This window comes from Trachymyrmex cornetzi, unplaced genomic scaffold (genome assembly GCF_001594075.2).
Source record: "Trachymyrmex cornetzi isolate Tcor2-1 unplaced genomic scaffold, Tcor1.1 scaffold169, whole genome shotgun sequence".
Classification (NCBI taxonomy): domain Eukaryota; kingdom Metazoa; phylum Arthropoda; class Insecta; order Hymenoptera; family Formicidae; genus Trachymyrmex; species Trachymyrmex cornetzi.
Genome location: NW_017296298.1, coordinates 121,169 through 136,961, shown reverse-complemented (window position 1 = coordinate 136,961; position 15,793 = coordinate 121,169). Strand labels below are relative to the sequence as shown.

The 15,793-nt window shown below is 34.2% G+C and overlaps 1 protein-coding gene across 6 annotated transcripts in view; it reads left to right on the top strand.

Moving 5' to 3' along the window:
• Positions 1-15,793, top strand: part of LOC108759134 (rap1 GTPase-activating protein 1) — a 137,270-nt gene that overhangs the window by 98,404 nt on the left and 23,073 nt on the right. The window lies entirely within an intron of this gene.

Here is a 15,793-nt window from a genome sequence, read left to right as displayed (position 1 = left end):
TATAAACATCATACAAAACAGTTTTATACCATTAAATGATCAGTTTAGTTAATAAATTCAACAAATTAATATTGTCGTGGTAACCAACGGTTTGATTGATCATATATCAACAAAATCGTTTTTGTGTCAGTAACAAAACTTTGGTTATTGATATGAAACATTTCTCTCAGTGTAGATAAAGTTACGCAAATTCCAAAAATATAGGAAGTAAAACTATCCCCTTATGGGAAGTATTTTACTAGACAGTTAAGACTTATTTGAATTTCTGATTGTGGGGGAGCTCACAATGCTAGGACTTTCCTTGGTCTTTTTAGTATTTTTGTTATACATTATTGTCTTTGAAGAAGGTTCAAAAATGAGCCGAACTTTATCTACGCCTGACTCCTATTGTCCTTTCTTCTAAGTTTTTTTAAAGATTTAGATGTATAATCCGCGTATACTTTGACTCATCTTCTGTCTTTCGATGGTATACTCTCTCTTATCATTATGTCATAGCTCATTCTATCAGCGACGGTCGTTGTGAGGAATTCATCTGTCACGTCTTTGAAAGCTTTTAGTGCGTCACGAAAATTTTCTCATTGTTTCTCTATCTCGTATTGCATAATTCATATTTCCGAGCGAGAAAACGCAATTCAGATCCGAAATAAAGACGAGCGATGTGATGCGATTGGACGCGAACGCGACACTTGCTCTGTTAAGAATAGACTCGAAATTACGTGCCACGCGAAGGAACATTTTCTCGTAATCGTGAAAGACGATAACTGGGCGAACGAGCAGCCGTTTTAAAAGTCGCTCCGCAAAAGGGACCGCACAGCTGTTCGCGTGTCTCCCGTTCTCTCTTTCTCTCTCCCGCTGTCTTCCTCTCCTTGTTTTGACATATAAGGCCCGAAGCCAAAGCAGGCTCGTATGAACTCGTACGAATGCGCAACCGAAGGAAGATTTTAGTCGGTTAACGTTGCTAACGATACACCACCGACGAACGTCCATATAGGGTGTCCCTCGGAGAAAGGGCTTCCTTCGAAATGTCGAAATAAATTCTTTTGTATGCAAGCTAGGACCGGGAACGCGATTCCTTACAACCGAGAGTATGTAATGAAATGATACAAGTGAATCAGAGAAATAAACGATAATACAATTAATTTTAATTGGCGCGAGATAGCGCTAATGACTTTTGCGACAAGCATAATTGCGGTGTAAATACATTCAGTATTGAGAAATAAGAGAGCCCAAGGCGAAGAAACATATGTATAAGATACGAGATAAAAATGTAATCATAATTAAGAATTTCATGAAATTAAATTTTCTATTGTAAAATTGTATTATTTTAAATTTAAATGGTACTAATTACATATTTAAATAGTGCTAGTCTACATTTTAAAAAGTCATATATAAAATTAAAAAACGTATTTAATTATGTTTGATATGTATAAAGTGTTTCTGTATAAAAGTGAATGTGTTGTAATAAAAATTTGGTTCGACTTGATATTTGTCGATTGCGAAGTTGAAAGCAGTGATAGATTCGATCTAAGCGAAAAAAAAGAATCGAATGCGCGACTGTTACGAGAACCACCCTATATAAACAGCCAGGTGCACTCACCCTGCAGCTGTCGAGCCGCCTGGTTTCCGGCTAACGAAATGGCGAAAAATCGATTTGTCTTGTTCGGAATTCGATCTATCTTGCTGCTGTCTTTTAATATCTATATATCGGAAAATATCGATGTTTGAAACAACGATGTATTAAAACGAAAAGTACAATTGCTACTCAATCAAACTCAAGCTTTCCGATTATCGGAATGGCCATAGAATTAGAAAAGAAACTTTTATATCAGATTAATCGAGATTTCTCTCGGATGTTATCACGTCGATCTTCGGAAAATCGTATATTTGGTTGATTACCAGTTTCGTATTTTCGACCTTAACCCCATTCTTACGTAGAACACAATTATAGGCGCTAAATGCGATAAAAGCTCCTATTTGAGCCAGATAGGCTTGATTAAGTTAGACTACCCGCGGAGATTCGCACAAGCGATTAGATATTCTCGGCAGAGCTGAACGAAATAAAACGTTGATATAATTTTTCTGAAATACGAATTAGCTTCATTCCTATTTAATATTAATACGTATTGATATTATAGATAAATTCATGAAAGATATTTAGATAATATCAATTTTTTTTAAGTAATTTGTTTAAAAATTTTTAATGGACATGAGTAATATTAAAGGATTAATCGAACATTCATTTTAGTTTATTCCATTAAAAGCATTCAAACATCAGAAATAACTAATTTGCAAGTAATTACGATGTTTTGTTATCTGTAACCTTCAAGCGAGCCTTCAAGTCAGATAAATATGCGGCGTCGACTTTCATGCAATGAAATAGAGTGAAATTTCATTCACCTTTCTTTCATAGGGCACGGAAGAGCAAAAAGGGAGAAAAGGAGTATTTATCTATACAAAACACATCCTTGACCTTTTTATATCCTGTCCAACCGATTCTACTGGATAGAATGAGGTGGGCGATGATGTATAAGTTACGATTCGTTAGTACACCGTGATAATAATTTATAAGAGATATCTTCGTACTTCTGAATTCTATCTTTCTGAAATTTAAGGATTAGAGAGGCTATGGAGACTTATATCGAAAAGATGAATTTCTATTTAACTAAAATTATAGCTAAAATACTGAGAAAGAAAATCGCAATGCAATTGCAATATTCACTCAGAAAAATCACCTGCAGCTCGTAATAGAGTGATAAGAAAGGTTCTATTATTTAGGCCAGTATCCGGTAATTTTATCCATCCTCTTCAAATAATTTAAAGAAACTTAATTCATTATTTCTCTTTGATTCTAAAATCATTGTAAATTATTTTAAACGATTTGCACAATGTTTTGTTTTTCCTAATTTCAAATTAGATTTTGCCGAAGCTTAGATTTCAACCGAATAACTCCAACGAATTAATTTTGAGTATAAAGACCGCAGTTTGCCATGATTCTGTTGGATCCTTTCCGCGCGGTTCTATTTGATGAAGCTTTTACAAGTGCGATTGTTACGTACGAATGATCGGAGTCTCGTCGACTGCATCTAACATACAATTTCATTCCTGGCACACCTTACAAGTCCGTGTATGTATGTACATACGGGATTGTACATGGGCGCGTCCAACAATGCGCGCTTGCATTGAATTATTCATCCTCGCGAGAGAGAGAGAGGAGAGAGAGAGAGAGAGAGAGAGAGAGAGAGAGAGAGAGATTCAAAGACTACTCTCTCATTCGCGGCTTTGCCTTCTTCTCTGTCTCTCCTTTACTGCTTGTTCTACCTACTCAACTCTCTTTTTTTTTCTCATACGTAGAGGAAGAGATCCCTGTATTCCATGACTTCCCGTCCTCCCTTGGTCTTTTTTTTCTTTCCATCCACGCATACAGGTTGTCATCCGATCAAGGAGCAACGAATGAAAAAGTCACGAGCGCCTTGACCCTCCGCAATCCATACGTGTCACGTTGTCATCGAAAAAATATCCCAGAATCACGCGTTTTACTCGAGAAGTCTGTCTGACAGACTTCGATATGTGATAATGCCTTTTTCGAGTAGGTTGAAAATCATATATGGTACGTAATGCATAAAAATAATAACAAGTACTTCTCGTCTGCTGCTATCATTTATGAATAGACAACTGTTGAATGTCTTAAGATTCAATAACGGATCATATATCGCACTCTTCAGAATTTCTTTAGAATCTCTATAAAAATAACTTTTCAAATTCGTAGAAGTTCACATGATTGTTCTTGAATACATAATGCTTCCACGGTAAATTGTGAAATTTTAATCCAATAATTCATAGTTCTAGAGCGAGAAGAGGGCTTGAATTTTTACAGAGAGGGGATTTCAATCTTAGGTTTACAACACCAGTTTTGATTTATACTCTTTCGCATCTCCTCTATCATTTCTTTGATTGTATACGAGGGAATAGAGCTTGTGTGAATCTATGCTGAGGTGAACGATGTTAATGATCGTTGCGATGTATCGAAATAATTGCTCCTCATCGTGGGGCGCATTACATCATCGCTTGTGATTTCACCGCAGAGCATGATGCACAGCTATTTCGTACGCTATCGCAAGCATTAAAGAGCGTTTGTCTCCACGTGTCACAACCAATTCTCAGACCGTATCATCGCTTAAATAAAATAAAAACTACATTTGATAACTAACCGTTATAGCTTCAAGGAGAGGTTAAAAACGCGTAAATCCTAACCGATGGAAAATAATATATAAAAGAAAGTGCCGTAATGCACCATCTGCTTGATCGAGTAACGGACGAATGAAAAAAAGATTATTACAGTTGCTACATTAGCAATCAATTTGTGAATTTCGATGATAGAAAGATAATAGAATAAACTACAGGCCTAAACTTGGATTCGTTTTCGGCCGAATCATGTCTTATTTTAACAAGACGAACATTAAATTTATCGTATTATAGTAAAAACATCCCATATGGGATCGCTAGCAGCTACAATGAAACCAATGCTTAGCTGACGCTACGACTGTTAACTGACGGCCAAGGTTCTATTAATCGATATTGAGTCATTATTGACAAATGACTGGCTGTCAAATGACGATCAAAATTCTGTCAGCCAGTACTGGACCACATCACTGGCAAATGACTAGCTAAAATGACTAAGCCAGTACCATTTGCCAGTACTGGCCCAATACTGAGCCGATTGTAAATATCCTATACGAGATGTTCTACATATCTCTAGAAATCATTTCTATTTTATAAAATCAAAATCGAGCACATCATTATCAAACTATTCGACTTAAATCAACGGTAATTTTCTTTGTTTTACTGCTCAATTGTATAGACCGAATATTTCTCTACCAAATCCCCAAATTGAATCTTCATTTTTCCGAATTTTGTCTACCTTTTCGAAATTTGACCTCGCTATGTGATGGTTCAATGGATAAGAACAATTATATTTGTTTCATAAATTTGGTCAAATATTACATACAAAGACGCAAACACAATGCAGAAGTGCGTAACCTTCGCATAAATTTTACAAGGTATCGCATACGATCTTTAGATTGTGTGAAATCTCTAACTTTCATTTGTTCTCTGAGAGATTTTTCTGAGATGTATTACATAACGTGGTAATGTAAACAACGAATTATACGTCACTATCACGAATAACTTGCGATTTGAACTTGTATATCTAGTCAGGTAAGATCTAGTCATGAAATGAATGAGTCATAGCAAACACGAGATTGATTTTTCGCGGCCGCGTTAAGGATCGTTCGATATCATCACCGTTAATCGCAAACGACACTTCGTCACGAAAGACACGCGCCATAAGGTCATCCCCTGGATGTCTTACGTAATGACATTATGCGTGCGCACATGTACGTGCGATGATGTACGTGCTATCTAGAACGATGAATCGGCCGTTTGTGGTTGGTTTGAGGAAGAGAATAATAAAGGCGGCAATATTTCCCATTTATAACAAGGATTATTACTATGTTATCGAAGGATACATACAGTCTACATAAAAGTATATTAAAAACATAAATGTCAGTAAAGATATAATCTAAAGAGTTATTCAAAAGAACTTTATAAAATTGCAAAATTGAAACGCAAATTATAAAAAATAAAATCACGTATATTTTTAATAATTATAATAACATGATACGTTATGTAAGTAACGCGAACACGTTGTATATCATTAATTACGTCATTATGATTAATTATGATCATAAAAACTACGATATTTTATATTATGAATATATTTGACTAAGATTCTCTAAGAATAGCAACTTTTTAACGAAATGTAATTATTTTGAATATTCTAAACTATTATTTAAATCATTATTCCATTAAAGAGAAAACATTCTTCGTAATTACACGCGAATGCGTCATGCTTCCTATTTAAGGGCTCTTATCTTATGTAACTAAATATGATATAACTATTGCATCTAATCAGCTCGTGGAAGCGATCTCATTAACGCTCCAGCAGCGACTCGTTAGCATGCCGGAGGCAAACATTGACAGAATACACGTGCCTATAAGCAACTGCTAAGCTCATAGTAAATTAATTATAACGAGGTTGTGGCTATAAATGACTAAAATACATAAATTGGCTTCTTTGACTACGGATTTAGTGCTTAAATATTATACTTATAATTAACTGTAATTTAATTTTCATAATTGTTCCTACTAATATAACATTTTGATATTTTGAATTACAAAAGGTCATAGGAATAATCTCATAAGTATTACAAGTGTCTTGCTTGTCCTGACTTTTTCACCGCATGGCATATCATAAAAGTCATTCATCATTATGAATGAATTCTGTACGATGTTAAATAAGCATTTTTCACATAATGCGGTCCAGAATATTGTATAAAAATGAAAGTATTTTGCAGACCACTTTGGCATTCGATAGTCAGCCTGCCCTATATTACCGAGACAAGGTACGGGAGAAAGAATTTATCTACGAGGATACTTGTGTTCGTTGTCTGAAAGGGGGCGAGAAGGAGGAGGCTTATTACGGCCCACGGATGAATTGCGTCGCGGAGCGTGGCATTATACGTATACGCCCTTCCGACATTACCATTGCGACCGATACATGACTCATGGAGGCGAAATTGCTCGTGCTTATCGTAACTAGCTCTAGGCTGTTTCGATCGATTCCGGCGGCGCAAACGGCTTTTCGTTATGTAAGAAACATGTATAGTATTGGGCGCGAGGATTCGCAGCATCCGCGTCTAAGAGATTTCCCTTTCTCTTCGAAACGCTATCAACTGCCGTTCCTCTACGGCGGTAGTTTTGCATTTGCCCTTTGAAATTCTGAGAAAGGAGGTGAGGAGATACTCTTTCTCTCCCGAAAGGGTTACCTTCCGCTCTCTCTTTTCTATCTTCGCTCTTTCAAGTGCCCTGCAGGCACTTTCGCGATTCCTGGAGAGAGAGAGAAGGGGAAGTACCTGTACAAGAGAAAGATTCTCACGCGTTTTTCACTTCCGCATCCCGAGAGCTAACGTAGCACGCGGTAGCATCTGTTCTCCGAGCGAAATGGCCGTTAACTACTTTGTTTTCTGAGAAATGTACCAATTTTTTTTTTAAATAAACGAGGCGAGTGTTGCCCTTTGGCTCCTTTTATGTTTAGCCTCAACGGTGGCATAAAGTTTCACAAAATTAGAGCGATGCAACTGAGAAATCTTTGATATAACAGCGGTGTAATTTTTTTTTCACAAGCACGAGAAGTTTAATTTTTTAATGGAAAAAACCAAACTTACAATTAGATTTACTTTACCGAGTTTATGAAAAAGCAAACGAGAAGATCAGTTTAAATTAATTTTCTCGAATTTTTAAGAAGATCTTACATTATGTTTAATCTTTTACTCATCAGTATCAAGCACGTTATTATACTAATTAACAAATAAAAAAAATTATAAGTAATTATACTAACCGTAATATAATTACTTATTTTATCGTGTTGTTATTGTTTATTATCGTATTATTATTTATTTATTTGCTAATCAACATTTAGTTCAAATTTTCTTGCAATATTTCAACGCTTTTTTTCCTGTTTAGGAACTACTAACTATACATATAGCACCGTGTATCCTGGTGATTTCGCGATTCCCAGAATTTTCTGTAAGTCCTATATATTCGTCTGTCCCTCCTCGTTGATTTAATCGAGGGTTTCCTGCTACCCACAACTTGATGAATCATTTTATACATGCTACTTCTACCTCCGTAATCCAACTTTCACCATCTCTTTTTTTCTCCTTTTTTTCTATAGTCTCCTTCCTCTCTCTTTTACCGTCCTTATATCTACATCTTGCCTCTGCATCAACTTCCTCTTCTTAAAACTTGATGCTACTCCTTTCAAGAAGCTTATCCTTACAACTTATCTTTATACAATTAGGATAAAAGCAAGTAATATGGAATAAGGCTATTAATGTAGACTAAGGGCTTGTTTTATTAAAAAAGCGTTACATTCTGATGGTAATCGCTGCATTTATTTATTTTTATTACTCCTGGAAATATGATAACGTTGTCTTAACCGTGTTCCCACAAACTTAAAGAAAATTCTTGAACGTTTATATTCCAGAGACGCTTAATGTTGCATTATTAATATTGCGGATCCTAAAAACGATTAGTCGCGTAGTTTTCATTTTTCTTTCTCATTGAATAAGTATAAAAAAATATTAAAACAAGGTAATATTCTTTACTCTTTAAAATTTGTAGAAGACGAAAGTGTCTATAGTTTCTTAAATTTAAGTATGCAGTTGTTAATGGTCCCTTATTTCTTCAAACGCCAGGTAGACATTATTCCCTGCAATCCATCTTCTTCTCACCAGCTCGTTTTATCCGGATCGGACAATTTCCACGCTTGCATGCCGACAGCCCACCGGCCGACTATTGTTCGCAACCAGACCGAGGTTGGTTAGTTAGCAGTAGATACCTACGCACTATATCGACGATGACTCCCCTGATAGAAGCCGTTATTCGACGAAGAGTGTATCATGCTGTTTCGGAACTTTCCGCCCTTGGGAAATAGCAAACTACTCCACGCGTGATCTTCTCTTCTCTCGAACTTGAAACGTTATACGATCTTCTGTCTATAATTGAATTATAGTAGACGTTAGTCTACACAGCCAATTTGCGATCTTCTTGTCTTGTAGCTCACCAGGGTCGCGGTTCGATTCATGCTCACAACGCTCGTAAGCATCATTTGTCTTTGTTTAATATTCAACAAACAACAAGGATGAAATGATTCTTAAGCGTTGTAAGCGTAAATTGGGCCGCGGTCCAGCATGACATTTCTTTATGATCGAACGATGTGCAATTTTGGAAAATTCAGATAAATGATGAAAATGTTAACTAGATTGTAATCTAATAATAGCGGCCATCTAAATTACGCAAAAGTAATCATGCATAACGTGGCGTGGTATTATGTCGATATAGCAAATAATTCGTGCATGCGAATCAGCTTCGAAGTCCAATAATGATCGAACATAAACTGAAGCAATCTGTGATATCTCAAAAGGTATAATTATCGCCTATGTACTCACACGTACGCGGCTTTTCACATTTTCTACCGCGCTTGTACATATTTATAAACATGAAGAGAGATATTATATAAGTCGGATATGGGCGGTACACGTGTATACACGATTGTACGTCGCATGGCGGACGGATGCTAATGAGCAATACGGTTTCCTGAGCGTCGTTGACCAAGAGATAGAATCCCTTTTACATTATACGGATAATACGCTCTTCGCTTTCGTTATGTAATTAAATGCATAGATAGCGATACATCGAGGCTGAAACAATCAGTGAGAAGCGGAGAATATGTGATTTTTAATATTCTTTCTTTATTCATTGCTGTATAATATCCTATATGTATATGAAATATCTACCTCTTTTAAGGTTGTCCATATTTCACACATTTCATAAATGGTTTATGTAATATATTTGATATCTACATTCATAATAAATTGTAAACAAATAAGCGGAGGAAACCTTAGTCGTCAAAATGGATCTTGATATCTAATAATATTTTTGGGTGAATTTTACAATTTTCAGTTCATGGGAATTTTAAAAGTGACCCTACACGGTAATATTGCCAGTATTAACAAATACTGGCAGCATTACTGACTGTGCGTGATTAATTGATGAATTGATAATGACTACACACGTTTACGCCGTGCATTTACCATAGGTGTCCTTGTTTATCTTGTAGGTTAAACAAAGACACCTATCGTATAGGACTAAGCGCATGATGTAAATGTAGCCATAAATAGAATACTGACGGTGATCTGGATTTTGATTCTCGAGCATCAGAGAGTATCGCTTAAAGACAAAACATTAAATATACATGTCTAAGGCTATATTTTATGTGTCGTTTTAAACCTGTTGATTGGCTACAGAATAGAAATATCCGAGAATCTCTCTGTCTCGCAGCTAATCAACAGGCTTGGAAAGCCTTGTCGACCAACACATGAAATATCAGGCTAAGAATGTATTCCATTTTACGCGTTCAGCGTTGTAAGCATCATTTGTCCTTATTGTAATATTGATAGACAACAAGAACGAATTGTGTGAGCATGAAAACGGAACGCATCCTAAAGGCCGCAGCACAGACTTTTGCATAACACATAAGAGAATCAATCTGAATCCTTCCTTTCCTTGCACTTCACGGAAAAGAACTTTGATGGATTCATTTTCTTACGCACTATGCGTTATGCGTTATGCAAAAGTCTGTGTCGCGGCCCTAAGACTTGTTCAGTCCTATGATATTTCTACGCACCTTGTTAGAAAGGTGTGATACATTTTTGAAAAATTGTTCTCATAAGTAAACATGTTTATTTTTGAATTTTTTGTTTTAGAATCATACGCAATAATAGTCTATATACGTATGAGTTTAAAAAAAGTTCAAGGATAAAACCTATTTGATTTCTGTTTAGATAAATCTGTTTTTGTATTCGTATACCGTAAATTTTTTTTTTTTAAATGAACCAATATTGTTCAACTATTAGGTTAACCTTATCATGAAACTATATGACTCGTTTCATGACGAGTCTTACGGTATTCTTTTTTGTTTTAAATGCACTTAATGCAATAACTTTTTTGAATTTTAATAAATTTGAATAATAATAATATAATTAAATTATACATATATTAAATACTAAATTATACGTATAATAAATACTATAATATTAATTTATATATTAAACCTTACCTATATTAAAAGTTAGACATTTTAATAGATTTTTAATTTTATTAAAGATATTTTTGTTTAAAATATGTAAAAAATATGTTATTCTTAAATTTAATAATCCTAAATCAGTTTACTCCATATCAGCTATATATATCATCCTATATATATCTGCCTTACTTTGATTTTGGAGTTAATAATGATTAAGGAATCCATTAAAAAAATGTTTCTATTATATATATAGTTATCAGTGTGTGTGTGTGTGTGTGTTTCCACTTATTATTAATATATTATTAGATAGTCAGATGTAACTGTAATAGTAACTGGTTTAGAATTTACTTTCTCGATCTTTTAGTTTTGTCTTTTAGTTAAAAGTAATTACTACTTTATTTACATTTATTCTTTTAGTTTTGTCTGTACAAATTCAAAATTTAAAATTTTTGTACAATCTATTCTATCTTTACTATTCAATCTTTACTATTGTAAGACTCATTGTTAATAAAATACATTCGAAAAAATTTGTACAACAAACAGTAAAAATAAATGAAGCTCCGATCTAAATTTATAATTATACAATTTTAATATTTATATTAAAATTATAATTTTAAAATATTAAATAATTCGTTTCGTGCTGATAGAATGAGATGTTAAAGTATGTATCGAATGAAATTATATTTTGAATTCTTACTTGTTATTTCTGGCGATTTTCATGAAACTTAATGCGAATTTAAGCTGGTAAAATTATTCGAAATGCGTATCGAGCGTGACTTTTTATTTCGTTCAATTGACGAGATCCGAATGGGTCTCTTCCCAAGACTCGTCTGCTCCCTCGCACGTGTATGACTCAACCACGTGAATCACTTTAGATAAGCCAATCGAATACAATCAGCCCTTGTGCTCTTACAAGACGTGAACGTAACTTTCTCCAGAACTTAATGCGCGGCCTTCCTATTAAATCAGGATATTAATTGCAAAGTAGATAAGCAACGAATAGAATTACGCATGATAATAACGCTAGTTTATAAAATTTTTTTTTTTAATTATTTTTAACCAAGGTGCTTCTTATAGATTCTTGGGTAATTTATAAAAAAATTGTAGTTATTTAGAGTTATTTAAAGTTATTTAATTGATTCATATGCAGTAATCACTTAACAGCTTGATACAATTTACATATTGTAATTTAATCAAATAATCCAAATTGGGTTTAAAGTTAATCCAGATAAATCCAAGATTTCCTATCTCCAGAATCAGTTTTTTCATACTTTTAAAATTATGCTTTCATGAAAAATAATATATCGAGGCATTCTTGCGTTCAATCATTATCGTTGTTAGATCATTACTGCAATATAAATGATGTTACGCGCGTCAATTTCTTATTTAACCAAGCCAACGCTCGTAATTAATTAATTTGTGGAAAAAAGTTGCCATTTGCCGGGAACGAACGTTTATAACGAAAAACGCATAACGAGGGACATTATTCTGCTCGTTATTCTCGCAATGTACATGTTAGCTCTCACGTTAATAAACGCGTAATGTCGAAGACGCGCGAACGCGTTTTGATAGTAAGGAGTTTCACCTCGGATTCTCTGCGATGGAAATAGAGTGCGTGGTACATGTGCACGCATTGCGGACATTACAATCACATCGACGGTTGACAATAAATCGCGCGCGGAATTATACATAGGTATGTATATTAATGTTTGTGTTATTTGGTATCAGTAAAAGTGAAATTGCCAAACCTTGAAAAAATTAATTGAACGCAAAAAAAAAACGAATCTTATTAAAGATCTGGTGTTGATGGTCAATTCACGAAAGCTATACTCTCTAAAATTGAATCAGTGTATTATTACTGACTTCAATGCTACACTTATAACTGTAATCATCGCAGCGAATATTTACTGTTTTTCAATAATAAAATACATTAATTCATTTTTAGATGTTGTGGGTTCTATACAGATTGAATCTGCCGAAAATCATAATTTCTAAAAGTGAATCAGTGTATTATTACTGAACTTGACTGTGATTACATCAATTGTAAGTGTAGCACTGATGTCAGTAATAATACACTGATTCATTTTTAGAGAGTAGATAATGAATATGAAACGTTCCAATCGCTATGTATTTAGTAATTTTTTAGCGATGTTCTTTTAAGTATTCTTATACAATCTAGAAAAAACCAACAGTTTATAATTTTCAAAATACATCTATTTATCTTCAAAAAATTTATATATTGTACTTCATTGTTGATGTTGCCGGTGTTTTTTTCTCTTTGGAATCCTAATTAGAATGCAATTTCTTGTTGATTTTACGTGAAATTCTGCTTTTCTTGTAGGTAATTTAATTCCATTCTTTTTCGATTATAATTTTGAAAAGTCCGGATGGCATTTAAAGTCACCTGTAAAGTACATTCCATCCGTTACACGGTCGCATGGTGGGCCACTAAACGCGGGCAGTGGGTGCTAATAATACGAACATATGGTATCGCGACAGGTGGTACCGGTAATAATATATTGACAGCAGCTGCTGAATATCGGCGTATACGTATTATCTGAGTCGTGACGGGTTTTCCTTAACACTTTCGAAAGCCATCAAGATCCATCCGATATTAAAGTGTCTCGAAAGATGTTTCATCTTCAATAACTCGTTCAACAACTGAACAATCTTGGCTGACGGAAGAAAAGTTAAATACATGTGCGTATTACCAAGTGTTCCAATTAGCCCGAATCTACTCAAAGTCACGATCGCGACCGAACCTCGAAAGTACTCTAAATATAACAAGTATATACGTGGTAGCCGAAACCAAAACGTTTTGCGATATTTGCTTCTCCCCGTCCTTTACCCAGACTGCTATGCTGAAGTTTATATTTGGCGGAGGAGGCTGCACACATTCCCTGTATCTCTCTCTACTTTTATTGTCTTTTTTCAAACGCTTCCATCTTCAGATTTTTTTCTTGTGTTCACACTCGAAATTAGAGATGCTTAAAATTAGCGAGCAAAAGGGGAGTCTCTCTTTTTCTTTCTTTACCTTTTCCACTTTTTCCGGAGACACGTGGCGGCTGGAAATGCTCTCGCAAGAGGAAGAATACAGAAAAGTTGAGACGAGGAAGAAACGTAATCCGAGAGGCCACATCCGCATTACTTTTAAACCGCGTTTCATGCCACTCCGCTGTTTTTCCTCTTCGCCTCGCCTCGTTAAAATCGTGTTCATTCTATACCGTTCAAACGGAACAGAACTCGAAATAGAACGGTTCCATTGAGATAAATCAGCGAACTGAGTTTTCTTAGGCTTGATTTTGATGTATCCGTATCTGAGGATAATAAATGTGACAAAAAGATATATCTATACATATATAATGAAGTAAGGAAAGCTTTATTCCAATCTGCTATAAATTAACATGTTGATTGTTATAATGATCATTGATATGATCGATGCTATAAAAATCTGTTACCCTTATAAAAAATTAACGCTATCTAATATAAAATTTTGAACATGTGATCAAGTAACAATGTGAAGTAAAAAGTGTACACTGAAAGAAAAGATTGGCTGTGTTTTTTTGTTTTTTTTTTTTTTAGTTAAATTTAAGTTAAAAAAGACCAAAATGTAAAAATTAAAAATCCTTACATTTTGGTCTTTTTTAATTTAAAATTCCCTACGCCTTTTTGAGGTAAAAATTCCCTGCGTTAAGGAGAAATCCCTACTTTTAACCACACTGGCTGCAACTAATTAAAAATGCTATGCCATATTCAACCAATCTTTTCTTTCAGTGTACACTGAGAAAAACGATCTGGTTGGATTATAGTAATTCTGATGGAAAATGGACCAATCAAAATTTTCTGGTTAAATCTATTAGGATTCTAGTTGAGATAACTATAATTATTCTGGTTAAAATAAGAATTCTAGTAGATTTTACCAGAAATATTGTATCAGTCAAAATTCCGGTTATTTCAACTAGAATTCTAATAAATTTAACGAGAGAGAGAGAGAGAGAGAGAGAGAGAGAGAGAGAGAGAGAGAGAGAGAGAGAATTCTGATTCGTTCATTTTCAACCAGAAATTTTTTTCATACTATTCATAGATACCTACAAAGATGCAGTCTCATTTATAGTTATATCACACAATATTTTATCATGTATACTTATAACAGGCCTATCCAATTTGAATTCCGGAGCCAAAACGCAAAGCTACCGACGCAAAAAATTCAATGTAAGATTTCGGGAACTGTAAAGTGTTGATACGTACCTGATTGTGAGTGACGCTTATCAACATTTTATAGTTCCTAAAATCTTACTCTTGTTGAATATTTTTGCATCGATGATTTTGCGTTTTGGTTCCGGAGCTCAAATTGGACAGGCCTGACTTATAACAATGCAAATATTACTATAGCATTTTACATAATGAGACTCGCTGGATGGAATACCGTATTAAGAAATCAGTCAACTTTTTCTTTGAAAAGTTACACATGAAAAAGTCACATTAAAGTATCTTCAATATCATTAGAATTAATATACAGGGTGTCCCGACCTTTTTTGTCAATCACTTTTGTGTAGATAGAGCGGACTAAACTGAGTCGAAAAGTCCTCTACCATTTTGCAATTTTCGCAATAGGTAATAAGATATTAATTACTAAAAATTGCATAATATTGGTCTTGAATGATTTTGTACTCAAATACTATAAACTTTACAGAAAAACTGCAAGAAACAAAAATTATTTTTTTTTTTTTTTCATAAAGTTCTGAGAATTTTTTCAGGATTTTTTATCAACTTTTTAGTACTGCATTTTCTTATTTTTATCAACATGAGAAAATACGGTATTAAAAAATTCTCAGAACTTTATGAGAAGAAAATAAATATATTTTGTCTATTGCAGTTTTTCTGTAAAATTGACAGTATTTGAGTAAAAAATTATTCAAGACTACAATATTTTGCAATTTTTAGTAATTAATATCTTGTTAACTATTGCGAAAATTGCAAAATGGTAGAGGACTTTTCGACTCAGTTTAGTCCGCTGTATCTATACAAAAGTGATTGGCAAAAAAGGTCGGGACACCCTGTATACTTGAAATCGGTTGCGGATTGACT